Source organism: Oryctolagus cuniculus, chromosome 4, assembly GCF_964237555.1.
Source record: "Oryctolagus cuniculus chromosome 4, mOryCun1.1, whole genome shotgun sequence".
Taxonomy (NCBI): Eukaryota; Metazoa; Chordata; class Mammalia; order Lagomorpha; family Leporidae; genus Oryctolagus; species Oryctolagus cuniculus.
The window spans coordinates 15,709,768-15,721,805 of NC_091435.1; the positions used below are offsets into that span (position 1 = coordinate 15,709,768).

General features: G+C 36.5%; 1 protein-coding gene and 1 long non-coding RNA gene across 13 annotated transcripts in view; one reads left to right on the plus strand and one right to left on the minus strand.

Moving 5' to 3' along the window:
* GRIK1 (glutamate ionotropic receptor kainate type subunit 1) overlaps window positions 1-12,038 on the plus strand; it is a 437,503-nt gene that overhangs the window by 160,647 nt on the left and 264,818 nt on the right. The window lies entirely within an intron of this gene.
* LOC103350600 (uncharacterized) overlaps window positions 1-12,038 on the minus strand; it is a 146,326-nt gene that overhangs the window by 16,249 nt on the left and 118,039 nt on the right. Inside the window, exon 3 of the long non-coding RNA XR_518572.4 lies at window positions 74-98. This is a non-coding gene — a long non-coding RNA (uncharacterized lncRNA). The remainder of the gene's footprint in view (window positions 1-73; window positions 99-12,038) is intronic.

A 12,038-nucleotide genomic window follows, 5' to 3' on the forward strand; every position in this document is an offset into this window, starting at 1 on the left:
CTTTGCACCATTCAATAACCTAGCATCTGTTGATTCCTGTTTGCTTTCTGTCACAAAAACTGTTAATACTGACCTCTTGGGACATGATGAATTATAACCTGTAAAGAAAGAAAGGGAGAAAAAATGGACAAATGATACAATTGCTTTGTGAAATAAAATCTAGTATAATCTTATGATACAGTTATTACTGGGTTATAATTATTGGAAGTACAATATTTACTTCTTTTACCAATTATTTTTGAGTTCAATATTGCTTTCAAGAGGGCTGTTTGTCTCTTGTACATGAATAGTTATAAGTATTTTCATATGTAAGTGTACATCAACATGTCCAAAGAGTTCCAGACTTTCATATCTCTATATCTTCATGCAATCTTCTTAGAAAAGGTGCTTAATCTCAATTTACTGAAATATTGCCAAAGGGACACACCAGTAGTCAACCAAAATGATAATTCAGATGTCACCAAATACTAGGGTTTCTCTTTGTTTTTGTTTCCTGATTTCAGACTTCAGCAAATTAGTGAAGTCTGAGTTCAATTTGGGTACTTGATTCAAGCCCCTAATCAACAGCCTGACTAAGAAGAATTGACTATGACTTTTCTACTCTGTAGATCAGGCAAGATAAATTTTAAAAAGAGATAAGTGCTGCTCAGAAGAGCAAATCAAAAAGTAAATGTGTGAATGGCAATAATATGTGGAGGAAACAGTTAACTTAAAATCACTCTAAAATGAGTTCCTGAGTTCTGAGTCTACTTCTGTCCCAGTCAACCATATGGCCTTACATAAGGCACTTGACACCTGTCTGCCCCTTGTTTCTTGACTTGTAAAATAAGAGTGTTAAAAGTGATATCTCTACAGCCAGACCTCTTGGAATATTTACTTTCAGTTATATCCTGGCCTTCTTTTTGTAAACTGGTTGTTGGCATTGGAGTAGTGGTGTCACGAGTCCAAAGCAATTACTGCCCTTTACCCTCTCTCTTCAGCTACTTGACCACTTGCAGGCACTCACGTAGACCATGGAGCCACTGCCCTTCCATGCGCAGAGCCTGCTTTTCACAATTCTTTCTCCACACTCCAGCAACCTCTCTACCCTCTTTTAACTTGTCTACATCCAGCATCTTTCATATCTCTCATTCATTACTTTTGTAATAGCTTTCATTTCCCAATATATTATAGAATCTTTGTGGTACAGGCAGCATCTAATATTTTTCTGTATTTCCTATACCATCTGATGTAGTGTTAGGCACCCAGCAAGTATTCAACAAAAGGCTACTGGGTGTGGGTTACTTTGTTTCGTTAACATGCACTTTATTTTCACTTAAACTTTTGGTCTCATGAGCCAACAAATTTCCAACAATTATTCATCAAATACAATTTAGGAACAGTTGCTGATGTAGAAGTACTAAGAAAATATTTTCTTTCTAAACTTGTAGTACCTGAGTACATACTCTTAAGATGTCTGTTCTGTCATAAGCGAGAATACAATAGTGCTGACTTCTAATGCCTTCTGTGATAAAGATACTTTGTTTCAAAAGCTCTTAAATTGAAGTGGGGAGAATGGATAGGTGAATAGGTGTGTATGCATGCGCACACCTGCTGGGGAAGGACAGCCTTCCTGTCTACTTGGCAAAGCTCAGAGATAAACCCTAACACATAGAAAGGAAACACACTGAATTATTGGTGTTTAGGGAACGAAGCTAAAGAGCCAGTTCTATTGGACATGTAGGCTCAAGAAAGCCTGATTATTTATTGAATTTTTTGTGAGCCAGATAACTTATAAGAGATTGGCTTTCATGTACCCACAAAAAAAGGAATAGCCTAAATTCCTACACCATGATAGATAAGAGCAATGCACTCTTCACACTGTTAGGACCCATGGAGACTATCCAGTACAATGACCTCATTTGCAGAAGTACTTCTTAGAGACACTCTATGATTAAATACATTTTACTATTTTCCATTTAACAAAACTCGTTCATATCTTACTAAAGAGCAATTAATTATTTAACTTTAAAATGCCCTCTTTGTTAATCTCATAAAAGGAATTTATACTTGAATTTTAAAGAGAATCCCTAGTCTGAAAATCCAAAATACAAACTGCTCCAAAATCTGAAACTTAATTTTTTAGCACAGACATGATGCTACAAGTAGGAAATCTTATACCTGACCTCGTGCGATGAGTTCCAGTTAAAACATAATTGCATTAAAAATACTATATATTTTTTTTTCTCTAGGCCTTCTGTTTTAGGTGTATATAAAATGTAACCAAAAATTTTGTCTTTGGATATCATCTCCAAGATATCATAAATATATATATATGCAAATGTTTCAACATCTGAAACCCAGAACACTTCTAGTCCCAAGCATTTCAGATATGGGATATTCAACTTGCCTTAGCAATATTTTAAAACAGTTTGTGGTCTACAGTGAGATAACATCTCAGTTCAAATAACATGTCTGCCCTTACTTGCTGTGTACCCTGGAAAAGTCACCTTCTGTCTTTAAGTGTTGTTCATCTTACCCACTAAATGGAAGGAACTCTATTGTTTTCCTAAAATATTATGTGTAGGGCTGAAGCTAGTGCCACATAGTGCTGAACTTGGTGAGTGTCCATTCCAGACTCAATATCTTAAGACAGTTTTATTTGTTCAAGTTTCTGTAGTTATAAATTTATACAGGACAGATTCTTAAAGCATTAGATTCTCCATGCTTTGATAATCCATTAAAGGTTGAATGGTCCAAAACAGGACAAAAGAAAATGAGATTATCTCTATGTAATGTAACTGATGAGGAAAGTGATAACTGTATGTGGATGATGAGGTGTACCCCAGGATTTCCAGCATTCCAGGTGACTGACTGTGCACCACACTTGGGTCTTCTCTGAGACGGTGTTCTCTGGAGATAATCTTCAGCTGAGTGTCAGAAGGGAAAAATGGAATTAATTTAGCATCCCTCTCTCTAAGCTTCTTTCCAATCTTCATTCCCACATCACAACACACAACATCTAACTAAAACAAGTATATTAGTCAAAGTTCTCTAGAGAGTCAGAATTGGTGAGATATGTATGTAGATATAGGAATGGACATTTATTAGGGCAATTAGCTCATGTGACTGTGGCAGCTGAGAAGTTCCATCACAGATTGTCTGCTTGCTGGAGACCCTGGTATGACAGGAGCATGGCTCAGTTCACATCTGAGAGTCTCAGAAGCAGGAAATCTAAGGAGCTAGATTTCAGTTCAAAGACAAAAACTGGAGTAGCAGCAAGAGGGCTGCTGGTTGAAGTCCTGGTGTCCAAAGACTAGCAATTGATAACCGCAGAGGGAGTTGAGTATGGGACAGCTCTTTAAGGAAGAGACAATTTGGCTTCTGTATTTAGAGTCTCCAGATGATCCTCAGCCAGTTGATTGGTGCTGTGCACAGTGAGGCTGGGTCGTCCCAATTGGTTCACTCAGATTTATACATTAACCTCAGCTGGAAACATCCTCACAGAAACACCAAAAACAGTGCTTTTCCAAATCATAGAAAATCCAATCGAGTTAACAACATAAAACTAGCCATCACATCAACCAAGAAATAAAGGCAACCAGTGGGGTGATAGATTCAGACCACAGAATGACATTTTTAACTTGTCTGAAACAAATGGATACACAAAGACTCTAGAACTTATGATAGCACTAATTTTATTCCAAACAGTCAAGGAAACTTTGGATGTGTGGAGGGATCTTAGCCTTGGAACCCAAAGAAAAGGCATTTCCTTGAGTTTTCAAAGGAAGTATCTCCATGAATTTTCAATGGACATCATTGTTAAATTCCTTCAGAAATGCAAGTAATGAGTAACTATTTTTTCATGTATTATGGTTATTGTCATGTTTTTTCTTTCTTCAAATTAATGTGATATAACCTCAAACTGGAGTTCACTTTGAGTTCTCATATTTGTTCAAGTTACAGAATTTTAGAGAAAATTTTTAGGAGAGAAAACATCCAAACATCTAAATTGCCTTATGACTCTAAGATGTAGAGTTGTAAGAAAAACTAAAGGAATAAAAGATAGCCTAGTTAAACTTAATAGAGTTAAATTTTATCAGTGTTATTGTTCACTTTCTCAATCCAATCACTAGGGAAACCTAAATTGAGAATCTAGTAAGTTATTCTTTCCTTTCTTCTAAAAACTTTCAGCAATAGTATCCTGAAAATTCAGAGGGAAGACCTAATAAAGCTTATTATCAGGTTGAATCAATGTATGACAGAGAGTCAAGTGCATTGTGAAAGACAATAGATAGAAAGGATATTTAATAAATGCAATCAATTCTTTCCAGTTTGCATTCAGAAACAGTCATACTGGATAGATGCCATCTACTCTCTACAGTTTGTTCTTATTTTTTTTTTTAAGAACTTTGAGCACTTACGGGTACAGAACAAAGAAGACGACGTTTTACTCATCAAAATCAAAACAGTCACAAACTTAAAAAATAGACTTTATTTGCATTGCTATTGAAGAAATAGCTAATTATCATAAAGTTTCAGTTTCTGTGTTGACTAAGAGATGCCACAAATTAAAGATTGGTTAAGGTATTCTAAGATAAAATTTCATTTTATGAGAGAAAGTAATGTATCTTTTTATTGAAAAGAGGTCTACACAGTCCATTTTTAAAGAAAAAGACAGGGGCCAGTGCCATGGCTCACTTGGTTAATCCTCCACCTGTGGTGCTGGCATCCCATATGGGTGCCAGGTTATAGTGCCGGTTGCTCCTCTTCCAGTCCAGCTCTCTGCTGCGGCCTGGGAGGGCAGTGGAGGATGGCCCAAGTTCTTGGGCCCCTGCACCCGCATGGGAGACCAGGAAGAAGCATCTGGCTCCTGGCTTCGGATGGGCACAGTGCTAGCCATGGAGGCCATTTGGAGGGTGAACCAATGTAAGGAAGACCTTTCTCTCTGTCTCTCTCTCTCACTATCTATATCTCTACCTGTCAAATAAATTAAAAAAAAGAAAGAAAGAAAAAGACAAACTCAAGCACAGTGTCGCCCTTCATTTAGAATCCACAACTTTTATATAAAAGTGTTCTTTCAAACTGATCAACAATTTAATTTTTGATTAGTCTAGTAGCCTTGAAAATTCAACCATCTATTTTATTAACTTGATAAGTGCAATTAATTGTGTATGTGTCATAAATTAACTAAAAAATAAGACTTTAGACCATATCAAGGAATAATTTTGCCCAGGCAGGAATTTATCAATGAGTGAAAAATGAAAGTTTGAATGAAAGTGTGCAGCTTTGTGTAACCATAGCTCTAAATATCACTCCATCACCACACTCCAGGAATTGATTTGTAATGTAATCAAGTTGAGACAGAAGTCAGCCATCACTGGTCATGCCAGCCTGTCCTATTAGACATTCATTCATAACTATGACAAGTCCTCCATCTCTAATGTGTGAGAAGTTCTGACTGGCCACAGATACTCTCAGGCCATCAAGACCTTGTGTGTGGCTTCCTCAGGCCTTCCTCCCTTGAAAAAAATACATAAATTGTACCAGAAACATTTTCACATAGGCTTAAGAAAACTATTGCTGCCCTTCCACATATAGCACAAAGGGTTAGTGTATTACTAGGCTCCATTCTATCATTTTTTTCATAGGTAAGAGTGTGGTTTTGCTGCTAGTTTGATGGTAGGCTACCTGACTTCCTGATAATAAGAAAGGTCCAGTTTCTACCCCCACAGCAGCCCCCTTGCTGGTACTCAGGCTTTTGTCTTTACTAAGAATCATACCCTCAGTTTCCCTGATTCTGATGCCCTCAGATATGGACTAAGCCATTTCCCTGGCACCCCAGAATCTCCAGCCACAGATGACCTGTCATGGAACTTTTTAGCTGCCACAACCACATGAGACAATTACCCTAAAGATCCGCTTCACATATCCGCACGAATATTCTATATTTTCTGTCTCTCTGTATAGCCTTGATTAATACAGTAACAATGTATATTTTTTTCATTTATATTTGCTACGGAATAGGCAGATTAATTAAATTAAGGGTGATTTTGGAGACTCTGGACAAAATTTAGTGTTTATTCTCTAAATATGAGGAAGCTTAGGCAAGGACTTAGATATGAAAAAATGAAAAATAGATACTCTAGACATAGGAAAAGATATTTATATTTATGACATGCAAATAATGTTTCTGCTACTCTTTAAAAAGGAATTAAATTATTTGAAAATCTAAAAGGAGCATCTTCCCACAAATGTGATTCTATGCCTGCCCACCAGGTGATCAGAAGTCATTACTGTGTGGAAAGCATCGAGTAGTATGTTTGAGAGATGCTCAGGTAATTCACTAGTGTTTTTTCAGACTTTGTTGAAATTATTAACATCTAGAAAACTATTAACAAAATGGGTTTACTTTAATTTGGGTATTGGTAATATTTTTTTAAAGATTTATTTATTTATTTGAAAGTCGGAGTTACACAGAGAGAGGAGAGGCAGAGAGAGAGAGAGTGAGAGAGGTCTTCCATCCAATGGTTCATTCCCCAGTTGGCCGCAACGGCCAGAGCTGTGCCGATCCGAAGCCAGGAGCCAGGAGCTTCTTCCAGGTCTCCCACACGGGTGCAGGGGCCCAAGGACTTGGGCCATCTTCTACTGCTTTCCCAGGCAATAGCAGAGAGCTGGATTGGAAGTGGAGCAACTGGGTCTTGAACTGGCACTCATATGGGATGCTGGTTCTTCAGGCCAGGGCATTAATCCACTGTGCCACAGCGCTGGCCCCTGGGTATTGGTAATATTATAAGAAAGAAATAACACTGGTCCATTGTGTAGAAAAGATGAGAAAACATAGAAAAGGGATCCAAAGTCATACAGAAATGTGAGATGTGGAGGCCCAGCCAATAGCAGCTTAAGTTGCCACAGGTGCTGTGTCTGTTCCTTCAGGTCTCTGGTTCCCTGTTTTTGTTCCACTGGAATTAAAGTAATTTCTATTAGAAAAAAAAGGAAGTGGGCAGTGAGCATGGCCCAACAGGAAACAAGTTTCACAGTGATGTGAGTTGTTAGTAAGTGATCAGGGAAAAATAGAAATTATAGGGAACCAACCATATTCGATAGAGCAAAGCCTTAGGGAACTCAGAAATTTCCTAAACAACAGGGTGACCTTACTTTTCGTTGGCCCAGGACAATCTCAGTTTATGTTTATTTTACCAGCACTCAAAAGTTTGGTATGATGAATTATACAGCAACCCTTGCCTGGGAATGAATTACAGAAAGGCTTCTTTTACTAGCTGTCTCTAGACAGAATCTCAGATGGAATTATTAGCAATAACTGGTTGGTTACTTACAGAAATATTTGTTTGTGTTCCCTATTTCCACTTGCCATGAAAAACAGATTATGTAATAACCCAAAAGCCTAATAAACTCAGCTATATTTTCCCATATCTGGAAAAACCACAACATGAAAAAGAACCAGTTTGTAATACATAATATATTTTATTCAACTGCCCAGGTACTGTTCAAATTCCATGCATTGACTAATGGATTCACAAAGAACTAGGGGAATTAGCTATGATGATGATTATGTGTCATAGGTTAACAACTATGGCATAATAATTGCTGAAAATGAACCCAAAATAGCAAGTTAGTGTTTCAACTTTGTGAAAATATTTGCTGGCTTTTAAAAATTAGATAATATTTTTCTAACAATAACATCTGCAGATGTGAAATATAATGTGATTTACTATTGAGTCGGGTTTTAAAAACTGATATTTCAAAATACACAAGTGTTATTACATTAATTTAATAATGATAATTTCTGTATACTGAATTCTGTTAGAGAAAAACAGATTGTTTTTAAAGAAATCACTTTCATGTCTTATACATCACTTGAGTTGACTTTTATGAAATCTCTCTGAAATATTTTAAAAGAAGGTATAATATCTTTATTTTACCAACATGCATCTAATGTTTTGAAAAATGGATCAGCTAATCAGGGTCACTTTGGAAGTAAACATAAGTTTTTGTTGTTGTTTTCCTATTATAAAACACCAAACCCTTCTATTTTCGTTGTGTTTCTTTTTGTATGTGTGGTGCTTAAGTTGCATGTGAATTTTATGTCATGATAATAATTTGGACATAATAATAATTTGGACAGAACCATTCTAAAATGGCTCTTTTTATATTCCATGAGGAGAAAGTTTGCTAAGAAGATTAGCAAAGTGTATGGAGTTCTTTGATTTCCTAAATTGCATGTAAGTTATAAACAAATCTTTAAAATAAAGCTATCAAATCACAGCTATAGGCAGAATTTTCTGAGTCTCCATTTTATGTATTTGTTTGAAAGCAATAGCTTAAAACTTATTTTATGATTCTTTTAATTTGATGGTCATCTTACAGTCCTTTCCAGTTAACTAGAATTTTTGATCTATCCAGTGATGGCAATGTTATTAGGGTTTTTGTCTCTAACTTCCTCTGCCACACTTTTTAATTAAAAAGAAAGGAAAAGAGAAGGGACAAGAAACCAGGCGATGAGTCTTGTTGGGGCGGGGGATGAAAAGAGGGAGAAGGGGAGTAATTCAGATATTCAAAAGACCTAATAGTAGAGCTATCATGCATGGCTGTAACTGCACTATAAAACTCTAGGGGTCACTATTCACACAGACTATACTGTGACAGATTGACTCCTGGGGATGTTCAAGACTAGCTTTAAACTTAAACACTCTCAAAATGTCCTTATCTGGGATATACATGAGCAAAAGCCGTGTGTTCATGTCATTCAGCTTAATTCCATTGATATTCTATGTTGTGTTGCATGTTAGTCCAAGTCCAATGGTGGGGAATGTGTGTATACACATGGAGAACTGTCTACCATTCTGCTTCCATATCTCTTTCCTCTGCCTTTTATTTAGAACAGCTTTTATTTACAACTGGAGGGTGAGAAGCAAAATTAGATTTGCTCATATGCAGTGGAGGTGCATTATTTATAGTATTAGGCAATGTTGACATTAAGTACGTTTGATTGCAGTAAGTGCTACTCACACAAAACTAGAAATTATTCTACCCATATCCTGAGAAAACTTATCAAAATAAAAAAGCTCATGCTCTTTCTCTCATAAAGGAATTATTCTTGTGCAATAAATTTGTTTAGTAAGTGTCACTAATGAGGTTATTTACATTTATACTATCACTTTCATAGTAAGACACATTTGAATGAAAATAGATATGTATTGCAATATGCAATATAACCTAGCAGTGAGTCTGCACAATGTCCTTGCAAGTTCATGCATCGTGGTGCACTGAGAAAAGTGATGAGAACATTTCAGGGAAGGCACATTTATTTAACCATAGTAGACAATTTGGTTATAGTCAACTCATAGTCATCATCAATAGCTATTCAAGTTGTATTCATTCCGTGTACATTTATGGAATACCTACTGTGTACTTAGGACAGAATTTGCTTTTAGTGATGCCCTAGAATTTTATGCATTGAAAAGTCTTTGCCTTTTAGGAAATTACTCCATAATGATGGGGAATGACAAGCCTGTGTGCTGAAAGAGTTAATGTACCTTCAGGGAGTCATTTCCCCACCTTACTCAGAAGAAATTTCAAACACTGGTGGACACAAGAACTTTTCTAATGACAAATTCCTAATTCTGTCAAATTTCATACAACTATGGCAATCATGGGGATCCTTTTCTTCTTTTACAGGTTGAACAAAGAGAAAAACATCTCATTCCAATCATCCCAAAGGTTGTGGTTACCCAATTCATACATGTGTGTGTATATATATATATATATGCATATATATACATTAGCTAATATACCATAGGTACTAAATATAAACTACGTATACACATGTTATTATACATTATACATATATATATACACACACATATATATATATATAATAGCTGGCTTCTAATCTACAAATGAGTTAAGTTCCAAAAGCTATTTGTAAATAATTTAATTAAAAACTGAAACCTGTTTTTCTCCTATGTTCTTAATATATACTAGAAATTATGTTTTTAAATCATAATAAGAGCAAAAATTTTGTCTAGCCAATTGAAGTCTGTAAATTACCTAAAAGTCCCCAAATATATACATATTTTATATTTGAATATACAGTATATTCTATTAGTGCTTGTAAATATTTACAGTAGTATAAATGCATAATTTCATAGATAGAATTCATATTCAGAAGTTAATTTTAGAGTTTTTAGCACAAATGTGCCAAAATTCTAACTTAGCTGTTTTCCCTCTCTGTTTTCTTTATTTTCCCCATGATGTTTCATCAGGCCTCCCAATTCTTCTTTAGCCAGTTCTCTAGAACTTCCAGCTGATTTTGCCAGGCTATTACAAAGCCATCATGAACCAATTGCCTATCCACCTGAAGAATTCATTTCCTTTCTTTGGCAAGGCCCAGCCTGAGAACTCATTAAAATACTTGAGGCTTGTTTCTTATACAATTCAGCACCATGCTTTAACAGGTCCAGACTCACTGAATGACCTGAACAGTACTATTTAATTGTTCCCTCCATCTTTCTTTCTCTCTCCCTCCCTCCCACCCTCAATGTGCATATAGCTGAAATAACCCATCTATGGGACTATACCACAGTATTTACTGCACTCGTTTAAAGCGGGGTTTTTTTTTTTTTCTCCTTGTGGGTTTCATTCCCAACACAAATTATCTTGCTTTATTTCCCTCTGTTCCAGGGATTAGAGGGAAGCAGGGAAAATTCTAGTAGGAGTAAGGGTCTGCAGCATTGACATCTCAAAGAATTTTTTAGCTTTCCATTGTACTTACTCCTTACCACATTCTATAAAGCCCTACGGACTCTGGCTCTGACTTCTCTCTTTGATCAAAACTCACACCACCCTCTCTTCCAGATCCAGCCACGATGATCTGCTTTCTGTGCCTTGATATACCCAACCTTGGTCCTTGATGACTTCTGCAATAACTGTTCCTGTTGCTTCTCAACATCAGCACCACCTTCTCTGACCATCCAATTTAAAGTTAATCCCTGTGCCCTCGCAAGCATTTTTCTGTCAATCTGTTTACTTCCTTTACATGCACATCTATTACTCTTCTACACTGATTAGTTATTTAGAATCAGTATTATCCCAAGCAGAATACAAAACTTCCATAAGCATATGTTTTTATTCACTGCCATTTTCCAATCTGGAATAATAGTTGTAAAAGAGAGATTGACTCAACATTCAATAAGCAAATAAATTGGTGAATAAGATGAATCTGCTAAACTTGACTTTCATGATGACATCTTAACTTAGCATCATTTCTTGAGCCTTCTCACTGGTAATTGCCAGGAGGGATTTTTGGATTCCAAGACTTGCTTAACCTTAGAGGTGAATCAAGTTGTGGTCCCATGGTGAAGACAGACAGTTAACCCAAATTTAAATACTATCAAATACACAGAAATTTTCTCCTAATTGATCAGTGGGAACAGATGGTTCAGATAATTATTTATGAAATTGAGTATGTCACACCTTGCCTTAGGTAAACAAGGAGGTCATCTCAAAATTGTAGGGTGGCTAAAGTTAGGCAGTAAGCCATTTCCAAGAAAACAAAGAGTAGAAGAATTCTCTTAAGCCTCATTTATTTCCAAGAGCACAGAGCTCAGGTCAAGTTCATCAGAGTCACAGCCAATGGCTAGCCAGTTCCACCAAAGTAAAACCCATCATTTTCAAATGACTCAATGGATTCTGACTTTGACCAGATCTCTAAGTCATCTCCATCCCTCACTGGGCTTCTTGGGCTCCATGGTAAGCATATTCCCACTCCAAGACTTCTGGATTTGCTCACTCTCTATCTTGAATGCTCTTTTCCCAAGCATCCACATGGCTTTCTTACATACTGCTTTTTGGTATCTGCCATCCTTGCATGAAGCCACCTTGGCAATCTAATGTAATAAAACAAGAAATCTTCCTTCTAGCAACTCATCCCTCCAAGCTCCTCACCTGCTTCATCTCTCTCCACGGAATTTACTATAGTCTAATGTGTTACCTGTCTCCCATCACCAAAATGCAAACTCTGAAAAGTCATGGACTGT